Raw genomic sequence first — 27,104 nt, 5'->3', positions numbered from 1 at the left:
TATGTTGTGTAATTATCAACATGTCGTATACTCGTATGAATAGGTCAGAAACTCGTTAATATTGTCACATATGACACAATATACTTATGTTACAGGTTTTTTGATAATGTTTTGGAGGTATATAATAACATAGTATAAAACAAAGTCGCTCACCACTGTCTATCCCTATGTATGCTTAGATATTTCAAATTACACAAGGGATTTTGATGCGGTTGGTTTTTAATAGATAGATTGATTCAAGAGGAAGGTTTATATGTATAATACATGCACAATATAGTGAAGAAACACTGACAGTTTTAGACGTGCGATGCTGCGGCGTGTCACTAGTAGGTATTATAATATTGTCAATTTGTTGGTTTGTATGTATTGATAATCTCGGTAACTAATGACATGATTGGAAAAATATTTTCAAGCCTTGCATTATTTATGAGATAAATAACATTTATGTGATATCATAATTTATTGAATACAGTTTTAATGATATGTCATTTATATATATGCAATAATAATATCTTAGTTAAATTTGATTTATTAGAAGTAAAGTATAATAAGTAATAGATAATACATTAAGTCTCATAAACAAATGATACATTTATTACAAAGAAAATAATATTCACAATAATAACTAAATAATGTTTTCAAGTAACCCTTTTCGGTAATGCGATACAACATTTCTGAAATGTATTTTTTTTAGAACTCGCAAGGAATTATATTTAATAAATTGTCATGGCAATAAAGTGGCAGAATTTCTATGAAATTTGTCACATGCAGGTTTCCTCACAATGTTTTCCTTCACCGCTGAGCACGAGTGAATTATAAAGACAAATTAAGCACATGAAACAGCGGCGCTTGCCTGGGTTTGAACCCGCATTCATCGGATGCACGCGTTCTAACCACTGGGCCATCTCAACTACAACCCTAGTTCAATTCAATTTTTCATGTAACTTACATACAAAAAAAACTGAGATTAGATGATCAATTTTAAGTTATTTATGTCTAGAAGTTGAAGTCGGGCGTAACTTTCTAGACAAGGAATTGTTATGTTTAACTTATTGCTAGAGCAATTTAGTTGAGTCGAGTTAAGACACGACGTTTACGTAATATCACTTAGCGCGCTAAGTAAATATATTTGCGAACTTGTACAAGTTTGTTAACCGTGAAAGACGTTTATTAGGTGTGTCGAGTATTTGAGTATAGGCTTGGTTTTGTGACATCGAGCTGATTTTCGCTTGTGATATTTCTTACAAACACTAAATTACAACAATAACAGCAATAGCCTATAAATTTCCCACAGCTGGACTACGGATAGGGTGAGCTATTCCAATGCGGATTGGTGGAATACACATGTGGCAGAAATTCTATGAAATTAGACACTGCATGTGTTTTCGGAGCATGAGATGAATCATAATCACAAATTAAGCACATGAATATTTAGTCGTGCTTACCTGGTTTTGAACCCGCAAACATCGCTACGCACGCGGTATGCATGCGTTCGAATCACGGAGCCATCTCAGCTCTTCACTAAATTAAGGTTGCCAAAAATATATTTTGAACGATACTGACACAATATTTGTTAGAAGCTCGCCGTATTTTATATCTTATAATCACTAAATTAGGGTTGCCAAAAATACATTTTAAACGATAATAGATATGTGTCAAAATCTCGTGCTATTCAACAGTAAGATCCTAATAGAGTGGTACAAATTCTCAATAACATGGAGATAAAATTTAGCCTGTGTGACACTCTTGTGTCTCGTAAAGTATGTTAAGTCAATACAGCGTCCGCATGTGTCGGATTGTCTTTAAATATAACTAAGAATCTTGAGACTAAAATTGCATCTATTTTGTACCGTAATTTTAAGGAGTGATATTTCTATTTTCAAACCGACTTCAAAAAGGAGGAGGTTATCAATTCGTTTGTATTTTTTTTACTTTTTTGCGCACCGGCTCCAAATACGATAACTATAATTATGTTGTGTAATCCTAAATCGACCTTTATGTAGTCTAATACTTTTCATTTCATTTTACTTATGAGGACTCTGAAAAATATGGTGAATACGCAATTATTTTTATAACTTTTTAGTGTATATTTATTTGTTTTAAAATAGTGTTTTGTTTGAAATTTTTTGAAATTTTTAATTTAAACTAACTAGATTTATTTGCTAATACGGACATTATTATGATTTAAATTATTGATATACTAAATGAACATTCTATTGGGTAATAATGGTTTTGATACGAGACACTATTCGTGTAACGAATAGGCGTGAATTAATTTCATGTTAATTAAGAATATGGTAATTTATTTTAATTTCTAATAATTAACATAATAGTACTAAAATTGCTGCATTAATAATTTACATATCATTAACGAAATGTTGCCTTAAGTTTTTTTTTTTGTAACTATCGTAAAAAAAAATGTTAGATTTAATGAACCGTTTGTAACAGTTTTTATGCAATTATATAAAAAAATTCAATGTTATTCTACTGGAATCAAGAGCAAAGATAGACTTGTGGTTAGAAAATCTTAATCTTAACAGAAGATAAAGGGCTTATGATAATTGGACACATGTGGTTCTACGTAGAGCAGCCTGGTGGAATACGCCTTCTTCTCATGAGTAAAAAGAGACTTACCAGACATGTTAACTTTATAGTAACAATTAATTAAATAAGTATTGTATATAAAAATACGAAGAAAAGAATTTCCTTGTTCTTAATGCCTCGATCCTATTTCGCATTTGGGTTAGCACTTAGTTATTACTTACTGTGGCCATTTGCTTAAGTATGGCATGTTACTTAAAATCACTTCTTAAGTCCAGCACTTAGCTATGCGTACAAGTTGTACCTTATCAATGTCGGAGCCATCGTATAATTAAGCACGTTTTTTATAACACACGATATTTTGTAACGTCGTATGGTTTTTTTGATCATGTATAATATGTAAATATTTGTGTGTGATGTAATACATGTTTTAGTAATTTGAGTAAGTATTTGATATATTGTATACGTTAGTCATTTGAGTTCGCATTTGTAACATCAAAGTTTACCTCAACAAAGAAAGATGTGTGTACGCGCGTCAGAAGTTATACCTATTTCTTAAAAAAATACAAATAATTAATCATAATAAAAAATACATTATTTGGAGTTCGATAGTCAAAACGTTTGACAAATTATTTTTTTATAAGTAATTGAGATGGAAACATAAGGTATGAAATTGTCTGTTTCCGACATAACACTGGATTGGTTTAGCGAGTAACCTCGTCAGACATAAACATACCAGCAAGTGCGGGCGCGTTATAAAAAATCACTACTACCTAAAAAAACAAATAATATGTTGTTACTATTTAATTTAACAAGCAGTATTTTCCTATACGAATAATAATTAATTGAGCATATAATTACATTTATGATTAGATATTCCAATTTGTAATGACTTTATTGTTGTAAATTTATTACGCCTTATAAGGAAATGACATTTGATAATACGTACGTTTTTGATAGTCGAATAATGAGCATGTTATTGTCTGTCTGACCAACATAATTTGAGCCACCAATGTCATTGTTAGAAAAGAATAGCTATATATAGGATATAGTTGTCAATTATGTGCGAATATGTGGATACTTTCTTGATTTCTGCCTAGTTATAATTCGTTGAGAGGACAATCTGACATAAAAAGATACAGTTCAGAAGTCAGAGACACGAGTTTTATCATACCAAAATTTAAAATTGGAACTGCTATCGAGACTATATTTTCAAATAAATGATAATTTTAATGGCCTAGGATATCGATCCAGAACGTAAAAGATAACCATTTGTACGCGGCTTTCAATGATGATGTATGTAATATTGATATGAAGACTTATATCTCTATATGTTGCTAGGTGTCGCCTGCGACTTTGCTAGCAGTACTAACTAGTTTTAGGGTTTAAAAAGTAACAAACTTATGTTACTTTTTTTTAACCTTTAGGGTTCAAGCTCCCTACATTTAAAATTTCATGATAATTTTAGCGGTTTGGCCGTGAATTCATAACAGACAGACGGACAAACATTTACAGTATTAGTATAGATATATTTTTCAACCAACTTCAAAAAGGAGGAGGTTATCAATTCGTCCGTATTTTCTTCTAAAGCAAATACGATTATTGGTTATTTTAATTATAAATATCGATTCAAAAATGAAAAATAGAATGTCGTGTCGTATCGTATAAAGAGTTTATAAGTCGGTACGCAAACCAACGGTATTATGATTCAAATCCACATTTGCTTACCGTTCCGTTATTTACAGATTTTATAATAACGTTTGATTAATTATCGTTTATTTCTAATTTATTACGAGAAACGTTATTGAAATATTTTGTTTACTATTTAAACAATTATTTGAAACGTGGCCAGTGACTTGAGCTGAGATGGCCCAGTGGTTAGAACGCGTGCCTCTTAATCGATGATTGGGGGTTCAAGCACCACTATATATGTATGTGCTTAATTTGTGTTATAAAACCTGCATGTGTCTAATTTTATCGAAACTCTGCCACATGTGCATTCTACCACCCGCATAGGAACAGCGTGGTGGAATATGTTCCATACCCTCTCCTGAATGGAAGAGGAGGCCTTATCCCAGCATTTAACATTTAACTTTAACAATATAAATCAATTTATAAAATTCCATAACTTATTAAAATTAGTATCAATAATTCAATGTCCACATATTTATATACTTTAAGGTACATTATATTAATTATTGATTCTATTGGAGAGATTATATTTAGTGCATTTCGCTCATAGTATCGATGCATCGCGCAACTGAATAATGCTGCTAACATTCTTGCCACCAATCCAAACGGTCACGAGTAATACATCAACGGTTTTTAATTCAGATTTATTTAGTTAATCATATACTCATTTTAATAAATAATAATAAATAAATATTGGACAACATCACATACATTACTCTGATCCCAACGTAAGTAGCTAAAGCACTTGTGTTATGGAATAGAAGAAGTAACACAACATATAAAACATTTTCTACGTCGACTCGGCCAGGAATTGAACCTCGGAGTGACGTGACGTGAAAATCTGTGTACATACATACTATTCGACCATGGAGGTCGTACTTATGTCAATATATGGCTTTATTCACAGATTGTTTTTTCTTAAAAAAAAAAACTATTGCAAAATGATGTATACCTATGTGATACGAAAAAAACAAAGTGTTTAGAACAATAAAACAATTAAAACCACGTGGCTTAAAAATTCCTACACGTCCAATCATACCCCGTTCTCCTCAAACCGGAATTACAAGGTCGAACCGCTCCGTGACCAGACGGAGTCTATATCATTCTTATAACTTATTTATCTCGATAAGATAATAAATAACACATCGACATAATTAAACAGATTCCTTGTTTAATATTTACCGAGGAATACTAAGGAATATCGAATAAGAGGATTAGTTAGCAATGTCTACACAATTGATATTTCAAAATATTTCGATAGAAATATAGAAGTTGCATTTTAATTTAGTGGTAGGTTGTGTAAGCCCTGGTTCTGGGTACCACACACTCATCATAAATTGAACAAACAAATAATAACAATACTCAATATTCAGGTAGTGTTCCGGTTTGAAGGGTGAGCGAGTCAGGTGTTATAAGCGATGGTTCGTGGTAACTTGTTGTAAAGAATGGTTCATATTTCATAAGACGACAATGTCTATGGGAAATCGTGACCACTTACCATAAGGTGGCCCAGTTACTCATTAACCTACCGGTATTTACAAAAAAAAGGTAAACCTGCCTTAAACAATTTTTATAATGGCGTTAATTTATAAACATACCTTATATATATTTTTATTATTTACCTGAATATATGCCTCTTCAATGTTCCATATGGAACCCAGCGCGAGTCAATTTATCGTTGCTTGTTAGTTTATATTACTTATTCATTTAAATTTCGAATAGACGTATCATGTTACTGATTTATTAATGAATCAGATTCTTAAAAAAGTTACGTTATAATTATGCAGTTTATAATCAAAATTTAGGCATACGTTTTTCTATGAAGAAATTCTACGGCATAATGCAAGCCTATAATGTTATGCCATTTGATTTACATCAAAACTCTTTTAAGTTGTGTTGGCTTGTCTTATCATCGAACGAGAGTAAGTTAGTAAGTTATTAGATATTGCATTGATGTGCGCAATCATGTGTGTGTAATATCGACTTCGCATTTGATTAGTGAAGGCTAAAGAGGGACATTATAATCTAATTAATTACTGGAAATATACACTTTATTTTAATTGCATGCACTTATAAATAAATAAATAAAATTATTTATAAGTGCATGCATTATATTACTCTGATTCCAATGTATGTAGCTAAAGCACTTGTGTTATGGAAGATCAGAAGTAACGACGGTAGCACAAACACCCAGACCCAAGACAACATAGAAAACTAATGATAATCTACATTGACTCGACCGGGAATCGAACCCGGGACCTCGGAGTGGCGTACCCATGAAAACCGGTGTAAACACCACTCGACCAGGAGGTCGTCACTTAGTTATTCGCTTAATATTAAACCGCTGATGAAAGACACAGATCTATCGATTTAAGTTAAAATTGAGTAAAAACAGAACAGCTTTATATGTCCCATTGCTGGGCTAAGAATTCCTCTCAGTTTGAAACGGTCATATTATCCTTAAAACAAGCTGATTCTAGAGACGTTCTTATAAGCATAAGATGAATTATTAACACAAGAAGCTCATGGAAGTTCGGTGTAGCTAGGATGTGATTTAAGTACTAATATTATAATGCTGATAATTTATCTTAAAGCCTATAGCGCCGATGAGTTTATCCGAACGGCAACCGAAGGAAATAAAATCAACCAATTAAAAAAAAAAAACTTTAAAAAGACATTATTATTCAAAAAGGTTTTATATATACGTTAAATATCACTACTACAAAAAAGGAGAAAAGATACTGTATTATAAAGGGAGTCAAATCACACTTATAATTGTGATGATATATTGATGTGAATATTTAACAACCCGCATTAGAACAGCGTGGTGGATATGTTCCAAACCCTCTCCTCAATGAAAGAGGAGGCCTTATCCCAGCAGTGGGTAATTTACAGGCTGTTACTATTGCTATGAAGGTGCATTTAGCTCGGATCGATTTTGGTCCAAAATGGATCAATTATTTCGACCACATGCGATAATATTTTAATCAAAATACCATTCACCGTCACTTACAGTGCTAGGAATTCCGTATCACATTTGGATAAACAATTATAATTGATTGCATTGACCGTAGAAAAAATATCGGTTAGCGGTACCCTTGTGTCTTGCCTTGAGATATGTTAATCCGCCCATGTTGACTGTTACAAATACATAATAACAATTGTCAACTACGGATGTATATACTATATTATTGTACAATATGGTTTTGAGTAGAGACTTATAGAGATTTTTCTCTAATTTGTCTTTTTTTATAAAAATAGAAGTGTTGAACGATATTTATATGTTAACACATGATGTAGCCATTATTGCCCAGTGGTTAAAAAAAGTGAATGATTCTGAGTTCAAACCCGGAAAAGCAACACTATTTTGTTTTTTGTTCATTCATGTAATTAATTCGTATTTATAATTCATCTCAAGCTCGACGCTTGAAAAACAGTATAAAGAAACTAGCAGTTGGTGGATAAGAATCTGCCACGTTTATCCACCATCGTGTTCGAAACCTTCGTTAAAATTTGTTACTTTACGTACGTTTTTTTATGTATATTATGTGTTTGAATTGTTAGTAAAAATAGGTGGCAAATTTCTTGTGATAATCACAGTTCCTCATCAGACTCAGCGACGGTGAGTTTCAATGTGTGTATGTACATATGTATGCACACACATTTATATGGTATGTCTGTACTTTAATAAACCAATGGAATCCAATATGATAGCTGCTCAGGAAGACACGCAGGGTAATAAATTTAACCCAATAAAAATTTTATAGGTTGTAATCGGATAAGAACCTTTGACCACTGCATCCAGTCTCTAAAGCAGCAAGATTTATTATTTAAAATATAATATTTACTAAATATTAAATCGATTACAAAATTAACCTTCGTATAAAGTATTGCCAAACGCAAATAGCTTTCGGTAATTATCATTTATAACTTCCAGTAATAAAACTTACGGAGTTGCGACACGAGATATTAAATCAATTGCTTTAACAAAGACCTATTCAATTAAAATTAAAAAAAAGCGTTGCAACTTTGTAATTCCAATTATAATATTCGCTTTCGTTCATTCGATTTTTATATTTCATTTGTTTTTCTAACCATACTTTGTATAATTGATTTGTGACATAACATCTTGTAAACGCTCCATTGCTGGGCTAAAGCCTCATGTCCTTTTGAGGAGAACGAAACACATGTGTCAGAACCTCATTGAAACTGCAACAAGCTATTTTTCTCACGATGTATTCCTTTACCAAGCACGAGAATCTACCCACGAATTAAGAACATAGAAATGTAGTGGTACTGGCCTGGATTTGAATAGTCATGAGTTAAAATACATACAAAATAAAAACAAAAATCGCTAGACAAACAGAGCATAAAATAATACAAAGTTGTTTTGTCTATGTATATTTAAATATAGATTATAATCTATTGAAGATTATACTGGCGAGAAAGAAGTATTTGTATCAGTGGCTTTGAGGGCTCTAGGTCACCAATTAACGGTGAACGGTGAATGAATTTGTAATTAAACAACGCACCCAAGTGATGTCAAACCTTATATCTAATGGTATAAAGTGTATACGTTTCTTACAAGTGACTATATAGTATCAGTTTCTTTTTTATAATATGGTTAAAGTTGGCGTATGGGCAAATGCCCTATTCGATAAGTACGTGGTAAAAGTCAAGTTAAAAAAAACCTTTATTCAATAAGGAAGTGTTTGCTTATTGATACTCAAAAATCTACCATCGTTTGTTATTTTATCAACTTTAAAATCGATATCGGATGACGAATAATAATTGTAAGATAGACATTTCCAATATTTTTTTATAATATCTTCTTTAGATATAAAAAAATGTGATTTCCGTAAGCGAGTTATATAGCATCATTTTTGTTTTACACTAATTTTTATGTTACAAAATTCAATAAATATAATTACAGTCAAATTGGTCATACGTTGCCAACTACATTTGACGTTTATCATTACCATGTATTTAATTAATTTTACATTAAATAAATTACTTCTCTTTCTAGCATATAGTATTGAAAAGAGATAGAAAGTATTGCAATACAATTAAAGTAGTAAAGATATTGCACAAGAGATTCTTAGGTATTATGAGCATAAGTATAAAAGCGTATAAAATCGCAATCATAATAATTAAAATGGTACCATTGAAAACTTGCACAGTTATCCAAGAAAAGGCAATGAACAAGATTGTATAAAACATCGTCATTTGAACTAGAATGTAGAAATAAGTTATGTAAGGCTGTCTGCCTTGGTTTCGACCCACTAGTGCCTATGATGGGATCCATGACGCATTCCTTTTAAGATATGGTCACCGTTAAGTAATCCACATAATTGTATATCGTTTCATTTTATATATAAATGATATTTAATTTTAAATGGGATTCCGTAGGCTATAACGAGTTTTAATTTTCCACAATCTTGATAATTTCATTGATAATAAAATGAATTAAAGTATATTCTAGAAGTGTAATAATAAGCTAAGTTATGTAAATTGTAGTAGACAAAACAGACTACATCAATAGTTTGCCGATATAATAGCCAGTATATAAAATGGTTAGTAGTCTGTATATACTTTTTAAATAGCTTAATTAATAACTTCATTAAATATCTAATAACTATGACATGCTACAAAACAAATCACACTTTTATAGAAAATTAAATTTTGTAAGCCTTGTCCTCTTACATCGGTTTGGTATACTACAAAACATATTATCGAGATAGAATAAGAAAATCATGTCACCACCCATGAGAGCAATCAGGGTATAAATGTACAAATTAAAGATCGCAGAACAAATATATAATAAATCAAAATGATTTCCAGTTAGGAAAGTTAAAATTTTCTGCTCTGTTCTATAATTTCAGGTTTGATACATAATATAATTTTTCCCCTCGAATCTTTCTGTTCGTTGAAGAAAACTGCATTCAAATCCGTTGGGTAATTTAAAGGGGAAGCGAATATGTTTTATAGTATGTAGCTTCGGTTTGCCCGCTTTATAATCTTAAGAAAATAGCACAAAAAAACTTACAATAAAGTGTTTGTAATATTAAAATAAACGTTTTTTAATGTGTATATACACAGTACATATACCAAAATTATAATTTTTACCATTTTTGTCTGTCAGTCTGTTTGTTCCGGCTAATTTCACGAATTTTGACCGGACTGAGAGATAGGTGATGTAATAAGGGTAATTTAGGCTACTCTTATTTGAGAATGTGTTTGAATTTAAGTGTTAAATTATAGCCGAACGAAGTCGCGGGCACAGCTAGTAATTCATAAATCATTAAAGTTTTAATTGTTATAAAAAAGTGGTTCGTTCACGTAATAATTTACCCAACGGCGGTATTTATGAAGTAAGCTGTTTTGTATGACAATACTTCTTTGTTCATTGGGTTTCTCAATCGCCACAACTTTGTAAGCAGCTGACACACATGCGTTTTTAAGAGTTTTTATTTCTATTAAGTACTTCAATTAACTATTGTTTTTCAAAGCAAATATAAAAAATATGATTTTCCTTTCTAGACGTATTTAAATAATTTCATATATAGAACAAATCGATCGAAACCTACCACAAAATTCATATAATCAAGATATTTCGATATACAATAAGATGAACTGTCATATCATTGAATTTTAGGCGGCCATGTTTGACGTTTACGGATGCGTTCAGAATATGTATGTATTCCATATAATATTTTTTGCAGGGCATTTATTTTACCCGAATGAAGTCAGTTTTTTTTCTAGTTCATATATATTAGTACACGACACGCATCACGACGAGACATTCGCACAAGCTAATATTGCACTAAAATGATAATTGAGCCAATCACAATTCATTATTCAAGCTTTAAGTATGAGTAAATTGGGTGGGTGGTACAATAAACAACGATGTCTGAACAGAATCTGCGACCATTACCCGTAGGCGGCAACAGTTGAGATATTAAAATTAAAGCATTCTTTATTTAAATGAAGATGAATACTGAACCATTTTTTAAGCATACGATATTGTACAGTATGCTATAATTTTGAGAGTATTCGCTAGAATCTAGAACCTCCATTGAAAATTAATCTGAGCGAAATGTTTTGTTTTAATCTGTGTGGCATCTGTGGCCCGATTGCGTACAGGCTGTTACTTTTAATATCGGTAACACTCAATTAAGGCTGAAAGGCAACGACGTAAATTCTCCTAAGGCTGTTGTTATAATGGCTCATAGTATAATCCAATCATGTCAATAAAAAGTATTAATGTTTATGTAAATGAAAATCAATATATATATAATGGAATTTATATAGCAGGATTCATTCCAAGCTATCGAGAAGAACTAAAAGTAAATTAAAAAATTTGTTTTATTCTCGTGTATGAAGGAAGATAAATTTGTTTTTTATCATTACTGATTTATTTTTGATAATCTATTTGATGACTTCGCTTTTTTTATCATAACTGATATCAATGTAATGTAATACTGATGTATTTTTGATGAGTTATTATAAGGATAACATTGATATATATTTATATATCATTTCATCTTAATTCTAAGAGGTTTTCGACGATGTTTATTGGAAAAATCTCTAGCCGATGTTATTCATCATACAAATAATTTCGTAATCAATTTGAAAAGTGATTAATTGATAAAGCGGACACCTTTCGAAAATATTCATTGACGACATAAATTATATATGGATGATACATTAAATGACTGGAAGAAAGTGACGGTTTATTAATTTTAGCCACGGTTTTGGAATCTCCGACTTTAGTATGGTCACTTGTTTTTAACTTGGCCGAGTTATCGGAATTTTCGTGTGACACATACCTTATTCTGGTTTAACTTTCACAAAACCGCAGTATTTACTGTTAGCACGTTTTGTTTTGGCGCGTTTTCTTCGATGTTAATACTTTGTAAGAAAATTTGTTTACGAGCCTTTAGTAAAAACCAAAACCATTGTGGTTTTCTTTGAGACTATTTTTGTCATTTGTTTACCTTCTATTGTTTTTTGGACATCGTTACTAAAACATTTTTTTACCTTTGCTTATCAGTTTATATAATATTGTCAGTTTCTGTTTAAACGTTGAGTTACGTAACAGCCTTTATAAATACTACCTTATTAATTATACACATTTATATTGTTCCGATATTTAAAACTGATTTTTAATTGACACTTGACGACCTCCGTGGTCGAGTGATGTATACACCGGTTTTTATGGGTACGCCACTCCGAGGTCCTAGGTTCGATTACCGGCTGAGTCGATATAGATTATTATTAGTTTTCTATGTTGTCTTGGGTCTGGGCGTTTGTGGTACCGTCGTTACTTTTGATTTTCCATAACACAAGTGCTCTAGCTACTTACATTGGGATCAGAGTAATGTATGTGATGTTGTCTCTCGTATTTCATATTCATATTTACCAATATATTATAAAGAAATTCTTAAAGAATTTTCTCAAAGTCGATGAACAGTCAACAAACAGACGGATCGACTTACTTTCGTATTTATAATAAAGATCAGCATATATATTGTTTAATAGTTTATCTTATAACTTTCCCTAGTTGGTATAATCTCGAACCGTCTAGGTTGTTTATCTAAAATATTTAAACCTGTTTCAAATTGGCAAGCATAAAAACCCATTTCAAATTTGCAACTTAATAATTCTTTTACTTAAACCTGTTATTTATGTGAATAAATAAAATAATTTACAATAAGGTTTCGATGTCACTCATTACAATAATATTGGAAGGAATGTGAGTTTGGAAACATTTCTGACAGATATCTATCTCCCATCATAGCACACCTACTCATTTTTGCAGCATATTCCATTAAATGAAGCTGGCTTTACAGCTAAACGTTTTAATGAAACAATACGATTATAAACAAGTAATAATTCCACAATATCCGCGCTAGATGTACTAGACGAGCTCAGAATCTTCCGCGTTCCACATATCTCACTACACAATGACGCCCGCGCAACCAACTCAACGCAAGACAGCGCAAAAATAAACTATTAAAACCATTCAGGCAGGAAGAAAGGCGAAAGCGACAAAAAGGTACCTTTGCAAAATTACATTTAAAGTTATTACTTTTCAGTTTCGTTTACGTTGACCTTTAAAATAGACATATAATTATGAACAAATTACAAAAACTAGGAATTAAATACACATTCCTAAAAAGTTTAACATTTTCCATATATACCTCTGTCATATTGATTGCTATCGTCTAGTATCATAATGATTGGGATTATTTCAAAATAATAGAGTTCGGTATCTAGCTATACTAATTTAAAAATCGAATCCGTTTCAGTTTCCACCAAAATCGGGAGACTCCTTTTTTTTTTTTTTTTTTTTTTTTATGGCATAGTAGGCAAACGAGCAGGAGGCTCACCTGATGGAAAGTAACTACCACCGCCCATGGACACCTGCAACACCAGGGGACTTGCAGGTGCGTTGCCGGCCTTTCAAAAATGAGTAGGCTCTTTTCTTAAAGGTTCCCATGTCGTATCGGTTCGGAAAAACCGCCGGCGAAAGCTGGTTCCACAAAGTGGTTGTGCGAGGCAGAAAATGTCTGAGAAATCGCGCTGTTGTGAATTTTCGGACATCAAGGTGGTGCGGGTGAAACTTAGAATTTTGGCGAGATGTCCGAAGGTGAAATTCAGCAGCCGGGATTAATCCGAACAATTCCTCGGAACATTCCTCGTGAAAAATTCGGTAGAAGATGCAGAGTGATCCGACATACTCTACGCTTCTCATCCTTTTATGAGTATTTATTAATAGTAATTTAGGCTTTGCCCATCCTTGAAAAAATATTCAAATTATTAGCCAATAAAGTAAGCAAACTTCATATGTTAATGTCCTACATCTGGTCATCTGGTCATTAATGTAGTTTCAGCTTGAGTACCTTCAAAACTTAAACCACTTGATTCAATGAAGAATGGCCTACAAACACCTGATGTAATTACATCCAACCACCGAGTCCGAGATGACTCATTAACACAGGTTAACATAGAAAGTCAGTGGCACGGATTGAATCCACAACATTCGGTTAAGATTCACCTGTTCTAACCACTGAGCAATCTTGACTATATTGAGTCAGTTGATATAAAATTGATTTTGTGGTTAAATATATGAATGCATCCGCAAGATGATCTCAATTAAGGGCTGTCTAATAAGGAAATATACTTTATTCAAGCACTTAGTACTGATTTATTTACTTAAAAACTTTTTACATTAAGAATAGAATTGTAGTAAAAACGCAGCAACTTCAATTTCATTAACTATCGATACTTATGAAGATTCTTCAGCAATCAACCGATATGAAAAGTCATTTGTTATGAAAATTATATGGCGTAAATAAAATATCTCAAACATATAAAAGTTTGATTTAAAAATCAGTAACATGTAACCTCATTTAAATTTCATAATAATTATAGTTAAGCTTTTTTGATTATGATACATCAGCTATTCCTACATACCCATTCTAACAGTAGGAAATCATTTCTATAACATATAATCTTTTAGAAAAAAAATAAAAGTTTCTATGTATAATAAGTATTGTGTTACATCCCTGTTCAACCTATGAAAGTCATCATGCTACCGTTACCATCAGCCAGCGTTTACCATTAGATTACCAGACCTAAATCTGACGAAGCGTATCCAATATTATTAATATTGAAGTTAGCGGTTTCACACAAATGTATTATAAATCTGTCTGTATTTGTGTAAATTCATATACTTCAGGCGCGATTATAAAAACATAAACGATCACAGCCTAAGTGTGAGCTTACAATTGTAATAGTAAAGTCCAAATCATTAAATAGACGACACACTTGATGAATTAAAACGAACGACCCTATGAATAAATCGTCGAACACACTATCTATAATTACTAATATAATTTTAATTATACTTTTATTTGTTTGGTACCAAAAAAATAATAAATATAATATTTTGAAATCGATGTTAAATTCACGAGAAGTCGATATAAATCGCTAGTACAGTACAATAAGAATATACTGTACAATATAAATTATGAGATGATACTGCACAAAGAAGTGGGAGAAAGTAATCGACTTTGGAGTCTATTGTAATCTATGTGTTCAATAAAACAATGACGTTGCGTGAGTAATAATTCTTCCTATCAAGACAAAAACTATGATGACAAGTAAAGTTGATATTATGTTGACATCCCAACAAACAGTTATATATGTTTAACATAATTTCATGTCATTGTATCGGAGACCGAAGTACTTTACGCTCATCACTCATTCAGCCAAAAAACAAAATATATTGTTACGGTATTCCATTTTCAAATGATTCAAACTTCGAGAACATTCTATGTGCCATCGTAAACAAAAACAGTTCTTATTGTCAAGTTTATAAACAAAGGAGGCGGTATAACTTAATAAGGCTTACACTGGTTTGATTTAGTCGTATTACTGGTTTAATTACAAACAATACTTAATTGCTGTAGACTCGTTTATCTGATCTTTAGGAAAAGGATTTAGCTTTATAAGACAGCGATATATTTCAGATAACCTTATGTTTAATGTCATTTAAATATAATAGGAAATAAAAATACCGTATATACGTATGTACAGTCAGGATAAGAAATGTAAAAGTATGGGTTTACTGCTTTACTGATTGAGAATGACATATTGCGTTGCAATGTCATTATAAGTCACATCTAGCAAAGAGTACTTTGTAAGTTTAATTTTATATGCGATTGTTTATTTAGTGTTTTAGTTCCAAAAGGTACTAAAAGTTTACGACTTGAAAAAATTAAAACTGACGAAGGTTTTCTTACTCTGACTGTACTTGAAATCGTACTTAAGTAAATACAATTATGTAAAGAATTGGATTAAATACTGGCGAAACAATCGTAACTAGAGAACAAGAATTAATCAACATTCTTTATGATAAAAACAATAATATCCATTAATAGATACGATTTCTATGATCTTGGCGAAAAAATATCTTTCTTTTTCTAGACAACAATCAAATAAAGAAAAGAATAAAAGAAATCAAATCGATATAAAAGGTAATGCTGAATTCAATGTATACTTGTTAGCATATAAACGATATTTATTCGTCACACTGCTCTTAATTCGGCACGTCTGAGCCTAGCATAACAATATGTCATGCAATATCATAGCAATCGATTTTAAACCTTATATCTATACAAAATAATATCTGAATTCCGATGAATGAATTAGGAATTTGTGACGTAAACTTTTTTATTGTATCATTTTTTTTATGTTGTTAATATGTACACATTTGTTCCGTTACGCATATGAGAAATTATGTACTTGATTCATGAATTATTGATACGTTTAAATAATTTTCGTGATGTCGTTAACAGAAACATGTGTTAATTTTTTTTTTAAATTGCAATTTTACAGATGCGCTCATCTGTAAACATACTAATGTTAGCAACTGTGCTATTTACTTGATTTGTGAGCTAATTTTCTTTGATGATTTTAAACGAGCCATTTGTGTAATTGTTTTTATTATTTAATAGTACTCGACTTTGCTCACGTTTTACGGTGTTGGTAGTCATGTGTCAGGAAAAATGGAGTAGTATGTCCTTTCTTGTAGTTCAAATTTGCTTCATACCAAATTTCATCAAATTCAGTACAGCGGTTTAATCGCGACAGACAGACAGACAGAGTTAAAGAAAAAAAAAAGAAAAAATCATTTATTGACATACACACATATGAAGAATAAGGAAAAAAATATTTACAAAAATTGATGTTAAAACAACATAAACAAAGAAAGATAAACTAATAAAGAAAAAAAAATATAATGAATATAAAACTTGTGTGCAGTCAAAAGGAGACGGCTCAGGCTATGAGGGATTTTTATCCCTTTGCTGTCTCCCTTTACTTACTTTCACATTTGTAATATTAATATAGATTTATGAAAATATGAGAACTTCTCATGGTTTTCTTATTATTTTTTAATTATATTCTATCAACTACAACTTTAAACTTTATTTTACTCTATTCAGAATTCAAACTAGTGTGTCTTTATATAAAAGTGAAAGTTTATTTTATTAAATCAATCAAAAAATCACCGGATAATTTTAAATGATATATGGAATTGATATACCCTGACTTTAAATAAAGGCTACGTCATACCTGTATATGATAGTTGAACCGTAGTTTAATTATTTAATCGGTTAATCTTAAATCACCCAACCTGCCAGGAAAGAAAGAGAAAGTGTTTCACGTTCATTATTTTCTTTGCACTAAACGATGCTACGTCACATTGAGACACACAATCTATCATTATTATATCATACACCGACTGTTGATCTTTTAGTTAACTTTTATGGCACTCGAGGTTCTAAGTTCTAAGTTTCTGGAGAGAAATTTTGATCGGTTTTCCTTCGAAAAAAAATTAGGAGCATTTCCAAAGCAAGATATAAAGAAGTTTACTAGCAAAGAAGAACCGGGTCGTGTCTCTATTGTCATCGTAATTTGTGAATAGCAGCCATATTAGGAAAGAGAATGCTCGTTATTTTTCGTACATACTTATTTACAACGATATAATCTATAAAAGATCTGATCTCCAATAATAGGTCCGATCTTTAAACTTCAAAGTCAACCTCCTTATTGATCAACCTCCTTTTTATATACTCTATGATGGATACTCTCAACTATATCATTTTGAAATCGCTATTAGTAAATACAATTATTAATAATATTCATATTAATAGAAAACGTTTTGATGTCGCGATACGCAGTGGATAAACCGGTCGAGACATTAATATATGTACAGTAGGCAGCAGAAATTCCTTTAAAATCGATACATTAAAATCGATACTTCGATTAAGAAGGCGCCACGCATTGAACCTCTATGATCTTACACTCGTATATGAATTTAAATCCTAATGTACGGTAAATGTTAATACATAAATGTGTGTGTGTGGTAGCTTCACTTGATATAGCTGTTAAATGACCTTTGAATGATTTAAAAGTGCTTGTATAAGCCTACTTGACTTAAGTATATTTTGATTTTGATATTGATTATGACCGCAACGAAGTTCTATAACGAGTCTTACAGTCGAGTGATCTGAAAAGAAATGTCACGTTATCTTCCTTCAAGGCTATCTTTCCCTCTATTTTCTTTCTCTCTATCTCTTTCTATTTCAGACAGTTTTATATAATATACACAAAATTTTTGGTACCAATTTTATTTCACGACTTAAATTGCTCTCAAAAGTTGTTGATTTTTTCATTGTCTGTTTTTAATATTTATTTAGCGAAAACAACGTCATTTGAAGCGAGTGTCACGATACCTACCATTTAACAAATATATAAATTATATATTTCAAACGCAAAGGTGCATTACTTAACATAACTAAAGTTAGCTAAGCTATTCATACTCTAAGCCCAAAATTCGTATATAGTATTCATAATTCGAATACAGTGTGTACGTACGTATTAAATATATTATTGAGTCCATATTTATGAGATGATTTTTTTTAAACTTCATCATCTGGGAATCTCAGTGAACGGTTTTATTAGACAAGTCTTGTAGCCGACTGTACTAATATGCAAATTGCATTTTTTACGCTGAATGAAAGTACGCGTAAATACCAAGGTTGAATTTGAGTTCCTTAAACACTGTAGCGTAATATAAATTTAATATTTTGTTTTATTTTTTATTGAACACAATACTTATTGTTTTTTTTACCGATTTTACGACTGGCTGTTCGAATTGAAACAGCGTCAAATGAACATTAAATACCACTTACGTATAAATCAAACTGTTTTTCGAAATCATGCGCAAAATACAGCCTTGACCGAATTAATTTGTTTCAATTCATCTCATCTTTAAGCAATATAAGTACTTATATTAAAATACTAGTAGTCTACCGCGGTATCGCGTGTTAAGGGTAAAATAGTAGCATGTGTCCTTTTTGGAGTTCAAGTTTGCTTGTTCGTGATCGTGAAAGAGCGACACACAGACAGTGTTACTTTCACATTTACAATATTAATATAGATGATGTTCAACGATTTAATCTGTATTCAGTGTTGGTCATATAAAATACAAGTACTGTAGTTGACAAGCAGATTCTAGGCCTGAAAATAAAGTATAAATAATGTAGAACCATGTCAAAATAAGACACTTTGAGGCTTAGGATTTAAAAGGTTTGAAGCCTATTCTACGTTGCTCGATAACGGACCTGTGTATAACATATGCAGGTGTCTTTACATTTTTTTTAAACTCTTTGCTCACCCATGTAATATAGCCGCTAAGCCATCTTAGAATAAAACTAAAGATACATTAAAGAGATTTCATCTTGAAATAATGTCCAACCAATCAATCTAAGCTTTGATTCCCTTAATTCTAAACAGTTTTATTTATACTCATTTGCTTTCAGTCAGTGAGTGCAAAATTTCAGCTTAGTCTGTTGAAATTTGATTTGAGTCATACGTAAACAAGGATAACAACTACAGGCCCAAAGGACATAACATCTTAATTCCCAAGGTGGCACATTGACGATGTAAGGAATAGTTAATATTCTTTAGTGATGGTGACCACTTACCATCAGGTGGCCATATGCTCGTACACCAACCATAAAAAAGGATTAATTAAAAACGAATAAAAACCTCGAACCCAAAAGTAAAGCGTGATGGCGACTAATTACGATTAATGAAATTAACTTTCTAACTATAATTTTCTATCGTAACGTTATTATATATGTACGTACACTTATATTAAGATGTAAAATAACAAAAAAAGGAAACCGAATATTTGTAACATCAACTGAAACTGTATTACAATCGAGTCAATTAACGAATTCCATTCCTCAAATTAACAACATTAAGTTGTTTGAGCAACAAAATTGTTGTAACATACATATTAATAAATATTTTTAAATTACCAACATTTAAATAAATTTCGCTAGTGAATGTATCATATTCATTAATATCAAGGACGATTCATGTCTTTAATTCTTTATATATACACGGAAGACATTAATGTACAGTCGGGGTAAGAAAAGGTTCGTCACCTTAAGATCTATTTTCGTGTGCTCAGTACGAGCGATAATCTGCTTTACCGATTGAGAATTACATATTTCGTAGCAATGTAATTGCAGTTGTCTGCTTAGTGCTGTAGTTTCAAAAGGTACTAAGAGTTACGACTTGATAAAGGAATTTGAAAACTGACGAAGGTTTTCTTACACTGACTGTATATACTATATGTAACGAGATGTAAAAAACACGAAGGTCGTTTTGATGTTTAATTGTCACAATAAAAAACGGGCTAATTGTCGAAACAAGAAGTAATATTGGCTATCGACTGCTTAATGTGTTTCGTGAAATAATATGTTTACCTTAATTTTTGATAAATGCAGGTAGGCTGCACTAAATTATTTTAAATGTTAGGTAGACAGACAACCAAATGGTAAATAGTCAACCAGTTATGTACATCGGTGATGGAAGAAATTATTAAATATTCCTTTCATCGCACCGATCTTGAAATTTAAGAAGTTCAAATCGTTGTTCCTGTATTTATACTGGCTCACTCCCCCTTAAACCTGTTGCAACCTGTTGTATATCAACAATACTGATTATCGCTGTTTGGCGGTAAAATACATTATGATTAGTGATCTTTGTCTAGACAGGCTTTATGTTTAATGAAGGAAATCTAATAACAAACTAAATCAACGGCCTTCAAATATAATTTTTGAAGGTTTGTAGTACCACTAGGTCGTTCCAAAGACATTTAAAAGAATTTTATTCTCTAAATTATAAACGCTGTCATAAAATGACATTTGTAGAAATAATATTATCATAAAATTATTATTTTCATTAAAAAAAAAACAATCAAACGAGTTGCGTTTGACATTCTTCAACAATTTCATTAAATGGTTATTAAATATTCGTAACATATTAATAAATTTAATAATTCCTCAATTGTAATTACTGTTATCAAACAGTATTAAAATTATTAAACAATTATCATATTACATCGTAAACAAAATATAGTTCCAAACGAATACCACTAAACATAACAACGTAAAAAACAAATGAAAATAACGAGAGAAAATATCGTCAAAACAAAAAAGTTATCAAAAATAATGACACTCGGTTGCTATTAAATGTCAATTGCGACAAATTGAAAATAATACGAGAGTAATGAGCTGTCTCATTCAATACAAATTGATCGGATTATGTAGCAAAGTAGTAGAAATCTAAACGAGCTTGACCGTGTTCATAATGTTTAATGAGCGAGCGATTTCTCGATGCTCACAAACATCGATTTTATCATCTCGATACGAATAAATTGCACTAGAACTGTTAAAGAATGTTATTTTAATATAACGTTAATGTTTTTGTAATTTATCTCACTGATATTATAATGCGAAAGTTTTGATGGATGTTCGGAATTTAATCGCGCCAGAAATGTAGAATGGTTCTGAATGAAATTTGGCACAGACACGTGACATTCCAGACCATAATGTTATATTCTGGATTACCACATTGGTTATCCTTTATCCCCATCTATACTTGCATACTTATGTTATAAATTCGAAAGTATCAGTCTGTATATCTATTGCTCTTTCATGGAAAAAACACTAAATTTCATTTGATGAAATTTGCTATGAAGCAACTTTGAACTTCGAGGTAGAACATAGGTTACTTTTATATCTAATACCTAATCACCAACTCTTAAAACTCTAGCAAAACTAGAGGGAAATATTTGTAATATTACTCATGACATGAATACGCAAATATAATGACAAAATTAATGAAATCGTCTTAAACTTAATTCATATAATTTTAAGTAACATATTATGCGTAAATGAAACATGTTTTCTTCCATTAGATATTTATTTAATAAGAAAGAATTTACAGTCTGTGAATGTTCCAAGAATAAGCTAGGCCTCATCTCGTTTGAGAAGATTTTTGAAGCAAATTCAAAGCAGCTACTCGGTATATCCGTTTGATAAACTTTACCATACTTTCATCCGACATATACAGATTTTCTCACGACGTATTCTTTCATCGAAGATCATAAAATGGACTATAAATACAAATTAGATACAGGAAAATTTAATGGTTAAGAACTGGTTTGAACTTGTATCGGTTTTTACCTTTTGCTTAAAAAAAAAAGGTTCGTTATTTTTTACTTAAAATCAGCTAAAAAATAAAACTAAAAATAGATACGAGTATTGTATTTAATTAGAAACTGTTTCAATGTCAATATAAATTAACAAATAATTTGTAATTCTTTAAATTTAAATTGAATCCATTGACCATATATAGAACAATTAATTACAGCATACGTTTCTAAAAAGACAAAGCAGATACATTATTTTTTAGTACGACTTTCCCAGCATCACGTATTTCTATTGAATCATTATGTGATGTCTCTTCCTCTCGTCGTGAGATCTTTGCAAGGAAATGGCATTTTTACTTTAATTACTAGACTTGGAAAAGCGGGAAATAGTTGACAGATATACGTTCAAGGGCTGTAATTATTTTGATTTTAAGTGGAATAATTATAAGCTGCTTGGTTTGCGATTATACATTATCACCTATAAAAAAATTTAATGGAAACGTGGAAAGGTGTTTGTTTGAATAACGGGAGACTTTTGTGGGAACATTAGGATGATTGAATACAAAGATTGGTGAAAAAATTAACTATCGATCTAATTACGACAAATTGATATCGTGTTAGCGCGGATATGCAAATTTACTCACGATTTCAAATCACTTATGACCTTTTATACAATCAAGTATTTTTTCATCTATTAGTATTATTCTGATGTACCAGTTTGTAGGGTGAGTGAGTGCAATAACACGCAAAGGGCATATCACATACAGGCATATCCGTCCTGACGTTTCACAATCTTGGTCTGTCAGAACTCACTTCGAACTCACAAGTGAAATGTTGAAATGTGACTTACGGTACGCTATTTTTATTCCTATACTAAATGTAAACAATATATAGTGAATGTCGCATGACATTACTTTCTGATATTTCATGATCATAACTAGTGTTTAAGTTTGTTTATTCTTACAGAAAACCTCGAATGATATTTTTGTAGTATTATCGATCAGATTATTAAAAACGATAAATAAACTTCAGTATTATCTTAAGACAATTATTAAAATCAATTAATCCTTCAGTTGCCTTAAGGAATAGTGTTGGTTTAACCAAATTAACGCCCTCCCTAATATTATCGATGGCGATAAATATTTTGGCCTTAAAAGTTTTGAAATGATTCTATAATTGACATTTGTTTGAAGACATTACATAACAAATATGGTGTTGTCAGGTTGTCGTGTAACTTTTTTAGCCATCATTCAATACAATGATGAATCTGTTCAGCTGTTCGATAATACCGTCTAAACGTAATAAGTTTTTGATCGGTTGTGTAAACCGATGTGGGTGGTTAAAATGTATACGAAAATTATGTAAGATCGATACGAGTTTATCGACTTCTTAATTATGCAGTAATTGCGAATTCAAAATAGTTGTAAATATCTTGATAATAGAAAGCCAGTCTATCATATCTTACCTAATGGTATTGGAGAATGATTGAGCTATTCACAGACGTGAAGTCTATACCTAAAGAATTTTATTAACTTTACTATGACATCTGGTGTATAGTGTGGTAACAGCATATCATTCATTTCTAGAGAAAAATATTAAAAAAAATATGCTACTGTTTTTTCTTCAGCTCTCAGCTTCAGAAATGATAGGAGTGATGAGTGAGAATACTTTTAGGTACGACATATAACAAAATTTATATTTCTATTTTAAGCTTCAGAAAGTGATAGGTGTGTTTTGTGAGAAGGCTTTTTGGGACAGGTGTATAATGAAGACGGGGTACCAAAATATTTCAGTATGTATTTTTGATGGAGAGATTCTAGAAAATGTTTAATTAAAATTTATTACTTTTTTCTTTTTTTGGTGATAATGACACAAAATTGATTGATTTCGTTTATAAATTCTAATAGGAATATTGATACCTGTTATTGAGACATGTTAGTTTACAAGAGTGTACGCATGCGCAGAAGTACTTTATTCCCTCATTCTAATTTTTGCATGTGTATGCAGATAACCACATGTGCTACCTGATGGTATGTGATGCCGTATGAAATTTTAATACATTTCTTGCCAATGCGCCACTAATTTTGGAAACTAAGAATTTATGGCCTTTGTGTTGGTAGTTAATCTGACGCAGACACTCTTTAATGGGAACACACTGGATGATACCAACTCAGACAAATTTGTACATATGGTATATCTTCTGCCAAGTAAAAGGATAGGACAATTTTTGATGTAAGTACATATGTATAGTGAGATCAAGCAAAGAATCAAACGCTTTATGACAATCCAAAGCCATTAAAGTGTACTGTAGATAAATTCCTGATTACAAAAAAAAAACCAAGAACGTTTATTGAACTTTGAACCTAGAAATTCAGCATCTGCAGCCATATGACTAAGCAACTACATCAATGAAGCAATAGATATAGATAATCATTATAACCAAAGCAGGGAATCTGTGTGTAATCGCAGTAATCATTCAATGTCAAAATGATCACAATAGAACACGTTAAGGAATTTTCTTTTATCATTACGTCTATTGTTTAAGTGAAGTTCTTAAACAAATTCTCATACTCGATCTCGTGGCATTGACAAATAACTTGTCATATCATCTGTTTCATTAGTTTCTTATCATCAGACAGATTTGCTTGTTATTTTATTGCTGTTATATTAAATACAACGAGTGGCTCGCAGCTTTTACCCAAATTTTAGGGTGTTGTTTGTCATGTGTTAGGCAAAAACGTAGTATATCCTTACTTCGAGTACATGTTTGCTTCATACCAATTCATCAAATTCGGTTCAACAGTTTGGTCGTGAAAAAGCGATTGCTGTCTGTCTGTCTGAACAGACCGAGTTACATTTATAATATTAATACAGATTTAAACGAAACTTTCAGAATTATTTTATATAAAGATACTTTTTCATAAGTTTTTTTTTTTGACATCAACGCCAGTCACCTTTATAGTCTAAATTTATAGCAGGTTTAACTCCGGAAGTGTTTATTTCTTTAGTAGTTTTTTTATTCAGTTAGGCATTACAAAAAATAACGTTTCTTTTAGGAATTTTAAATTTAATTTAACACTGTGACATGACGATTCATAAGTGTTTTTATGAGTCTACATGAATAAAGAAAATTTTGTTTTGGTTGTGATTTTATAAAGATACTAGCGACCTCACCCGGCTTCAAAGGGGTGCAATGCTGATACTAAATATACAACACATTTTTTCTTGTTGCTTTATGATGAATTGGTTGTCCATGTATTATATACAAAAACCTTCCTCTCGAATCACTCTATCTATTAAAAACACCGCATCAAAATCCGTTGCGTAATTTTAAAGATCTAAGCATACATAGGGACAGATAGCGGTAAGTGACTTTGTTTTGTACTATGTAATGATATTATATCATCGAATATTATTTGGTTAGCCATATATTTAGGTGTTAAGTGTTACTGTCTCTTTAAATGAGAAATTTATTATTATTATATTAATACGGAATAAGAACTAAATTCCATTGACAACTCGCTTTTGATTAATGGATTATCACGTCTCAGTGAGGAATAAGGGTTTGGATTTCCGGTGGCAGGAAAGGATTCCTCTGATTTGTAAGTAATCAAGCAACCCTCGCAATCAATTGCATTACCTTAAACCATATATAACAATTATTTTGTCAGAAATATTTGACATGAAAATATTGTTTTGTAAAGAAAGCTTAAGTGTAGGGGCTCTTCCTCCAGATATACCCCGACCTATCAATTTTCAGTCTTTTCTCACTTATTCGCATTCTTCTTTTGTAATTCATTTAATGAAATAAATTTCATTTCATGACTTAAAATATGAAACATTTTTTTCCCCTTTACACATGTTGTTAGATTTTTTTTCTTTCCTACATATATTTTCCATTTCCTACTAATAAACTTATTTCAACTTTTTTTTGTATGATACCATTATTGTATTGTCTTGTCTGTGTCGTCATTTTATGTTATCTGTTTTAGGTGTCCTGGAACAAATCCTTGCGTGTTACTTTCCTAAAACGTCGTAATTGGCCAAATACGTCGCATAAACAAGAGATTAGAATGACATTGAATATTTAAAAAAAAAGTGATGGGACAGTCAAATTACGTTCAATTATGAATTCTAAAACTATTGTCAAAACAATTGCTTGTTAGATCTTTGAAAGTTACGATAACTTAATAACATTGACCGGAGTCGTGGTATAATCATATGCTGTCATGCGTATAAAATTAGCCGTCGTTTGAATGACAATAGGCCTTTGTTGAGTAAAGAATTAACCAGATCATCCGTTAATAATTACAAATGTAATTAAGACTGTAATTGTTGCTTGTTACTTGTATTATTGTACCATTGTTTTAATATTATGAAGGTTCTCATTTAAATATTTCAAAACTCCTAAAAACAATGCTTGTATAAATGATAATGTATAACAATTTTGTTTTACGTTTATATGATTTCGTGAACATGATCATCTATACATAGTATAAAACACGGTTACCGCTGTCTGTCCCTATGTATGCTTAGATCTTTAAAATTACACAACGCATTTTGATGCGGTTTTTTTCAATAGATAGATTGATTCGAGAGGAAGGTTTTTGTATATAATACATGGACAATTTACTAGAGAAATACAGATAATTTTAGAAGTTGTAAGTGATGTTGTAAATAAACAAATTCTATAGTACATTTAGTATCAGCATTGCACCTCTGCGTAGCCGGGACGGTTTGTTAGTTATTATTATTCTTGTATGTACTGTGTTGAATGCTTTTTATCCGA

The 27,104-nt window shown here is 31.1% G+C and overlaps 1 protein-coding gene across 1 annotated transcript in view; it reads right to left on the bottom strand.

Annotated features, from left to right (window-relative positions):
- The window catches only part of LOC124537829 (glutaredoxin domain-containing cysteine-rich protein CG31559-like), a 108,626-nt gene that overhangs the window by 37,273 nt on the left and 44,249 nt on the right, over window positions 1–27,104 (bottom strand). The window lies entirely within an intron of this gene.

This window comes from Vanessa cardui, chromosome 19, assembly GCF_905220365.1.
Source record: "Vanessa cardui chromosome 19, ilVanCard2.1, whole genome shotgun sequence".
Lineage (NCBI taxonomy): Eukaryota > Metazoa > Arthropoda > Insecta > Lepidoptera > Nymphalidae > Vanessa > Vanessa cardui.
Note: the sequence above shows the minus strand (reverse complement) of the source record. Positions and strands in the feature narration are given on the sequence as shown.